At 30.1% G+C, this 3,055-nt stretch overlaps 1 pseudogene; it reads right to left on the bottom strand.

The window, feature by feature from the left end:
• Positions 1-478: 478 nt before the first annotated feature.
• Positions 479-2,600, bottom strand: LOC112417304 (probable truncated L-gulonolactone oxidase 7, mitochondrial; annotated as a pseudogene).
• Positions 2,601-3,055: the final 455 nt, after the last annotated feature.

Below are 3,055 nucleotides of genomic sequence, written 5' to 3'. Positions count from 1 at the left end.
ACCCTTAAAAAATATTGGTTCATCATGGACCAATTTTCTTCACCGTTAGATTAGATTTTCTACATGATTTATCATGGTCCACTCATATCAAATTTAACCCCAACTTTAACTCTTTCATTTTTTCTCTCCTCTCTCTCTTTCAACTATGCAATACAACTGCAACCTTTCTTCTCATTTTGTATAATTTCTTTTTAAGAGTAATTTTAATATCTTCTTCGATCATCCTTCTTAACATTAATTTCTTGAATAAGCTAAGATTATGTAAGCTTGTGAAATTGTTGAAAGGATATCAAGTCCAATGTTGTATGGATAAAAAATAATGAAATAAACAAATGTTTTATTTATTAAAAAAAGTTTTGGTGAACAAGAAAAAGATAGAGGTATAAAAAAACCTAAAAATTATTAATAGGGGAAGATGGAAAATTAATGCAGAATTTTACATGCAATTGAAGCAAGATTCTTCTACATATAACTGATTACAAATTTACTTTCTTGGGTGAAGCTGACTTTTCATTTTGCTCAGTGGGTTTGTTTTTTTTTTTAGAGAGATTAGAATTGGTGTGAAGTAGAAAATTGTTGAAAGTAGAAGAAAGCTAGTTAGTGAAGCTTCACCAATGCTTTATGAATCAATGGCCAAAAGTTCAGCTATGAATGATATGGACAAAGGAAGAAGAGAGTGCTGAGTTGGATTTAATGTTGATGGAGCATGATAAGATTTTGAGGGATAATCTAATCCAATGGTAGAAAAAATTGATCCATCATAGACCAATACTTCAATGGATCCAACTAAATGCACCCAAATACACAAACCTTTACTTGGATTGCAATGACTATCTTGAGAGCAAATACACAAACCTTCTTCTAATGCACACCCATTTTTCAATATTGTCACACCTTTTAATCCAAGCATTTGATCCGTCCAAGTACTATTTCTCATTAACCTTCAAAAATTGCCCCACATTTTTATACTTCTTGAAAACTCCTTCGAAATGCCAAATTCCTATTCTTCCCCCAATGAGGCAACCCTCCATATTTAAAAATCCCTATTTGCTCAATCTCTTCAAAAACGTCTTCATAAAGCCTAGGAGTCATTGGATCTTTGCTACGGTAATACGTGAATTCAAAGTCTATACGCATTATAATTCCAATATATTGGTCAATTCCACAAAGACCTTCTGGCTCTATTTGAACTAGTTTTTTTGTATATATCTACTATAAAATATTTCACTTTAGATAAGCTAATTCTAAATGATGTTAGATGTATGGTGGAAAAATTCGCCTTTTATTCTTGAGTCCCAAACACATGATGTCATATGTAAATCCTCTATAACGGTAACAATAACATAAAATGAAAGAACTTGGTTGTTGAATTCGTTACAAACTTTCTTGATTTAGGTACCTATTTAAAAACTGAAAAATCATTTTCAAGTTACTGACCTATAGTTCTTTCCAATGCCAATGCAAAAGGTATAAAATCGTATTGACCATCACCTGATGTATTTACGTGGAGACGATCATCAACTCGATATATAGCTTTGTGTTCACTCGGGTACCACGTTATGTCTGCAAACTCATGTTCTTGCCCAAATGCAACTGCCTGATCTCCCAAATTTGAATCACTTTTTTCCAAAAAAAAGTGATGGATCGTTTGAAGATGGGTTCAAGACTTAGAGTAACCATTATAATTATGTCTTTTTACATGATAGCAAACATGAAAGAATCATCAAAGAAAACACATTTAGTTCAAAATTAAAAAAAGAATACCATACCACAATTTATCTTCTCCAGAAATAAATTGATTATAAAATTTACAAACAAATCATGTAAGGATTGAACTTGGCTAAATTTGAATTATAAAATAGTATCAAACTATTCAAAATATGCTCGGCCATAAACTATCGTCATCTAGTCACTACTACTGGACCATTCATGGTTACGTTCTTGGTGTTCGATTTTGGGCATCTATGGTGGGTGTTAAGAGTTGCATGGTCTCAATTGTATGAGATATGCTTTAAATTTTTTCTTTTTTTTATATAATTGGCAGATAGTTATATCACCTTACAAACAATTTTTGTAAAAATTGAGTTAGACCTAACATAACCAAAATTCTAATACTAATTATTTGAAGCCTGCAATGTCAAGAACTAATTTTGATAAGTTATTCAATTCTCAACACATCAATCAGGAGGAAAAAAAAAAGTTGGGTTATCGATTTGAATCAAGGACATATTTGGTTAAAGCTAAATAAGAGTTCATCAAAGCTTGTACGAGGAATGAGGATTCAGATTCATGCACATAAAAAAGAGAAACAAACAAAAGATACAAACAAAAAGCATCAATTATCATATTTCAACAAAATACCAAAACTAGAAAGAAAGACAAAAATCAAAGACCGTACCTGTGAAATAACACCAAGCACACCAAGTGATACTTTAACTGCATTAAAATCTTCATTGTTTTGTTCATTAAGAATATCAACTTTAGCATATCCATCTTCATAATCTGAAGGTCTAACAATCCTTATCTCCACAACATAATCATGAACATAACTTCCTTTCCCCCACAATGTGCTTCCATGAGCATAGGCGGAGCTACCTGAACTTCAGGGGGTTCGTATGTATTTTTATAAATGTCTCTACAAATAATCAACTCAAAATTCTAATTTTAGGTTGAGATTTTGGTTGTTTTGTTTTGAGTTTTGACGCTTTAAAAATTCATAATTAAGTTGTTTGAAAATTTATAATTTTTTGTGTAAACCTATATTTTATAACGCCTTAAATATGTGTGTAATTAATCATGAAAAAAATTTAACCTCTTGAAATTTGCGTATATTACATGATCATAAATAATAAAAATCTCAAAAATTGAGAAGTTAAGAATCTCTTACATAGTTAAAATATGTATTTTTTTTTTTTAAATTAAGAAGTTAAGAATCTCAAATTACATAGTTAAAATATGTATTTTTTTTATTTTATTGGATTAATTTTCATACTTCGTGTAATTATTTTTAAGAAATTGAGGGTACAACTTTTACGATTAAATTTTTACGAAGTTT

Source organism: Medicago truncatula, chromosome 8 (assembly GCF_003473485.1).
Source record: "Medicago truncatula cultivar Jemalong A17 chromosome 8, MtrunA17r5.0-ANR, whole genome shotgun sequence".
NCBI classification, from domain to species: domain Eukaryota; kingdom Viridiplantae; phylum Streptophyta; class Magnoliopsida; order Fabales; family Fabaceae; genus Medicago; species Medicago truncatula.
The sequence above is the reverse complement of the archived record's forward strand: the minus strand, read 5'-3'. Positions and strand labels throughout refer to the sequence as shown.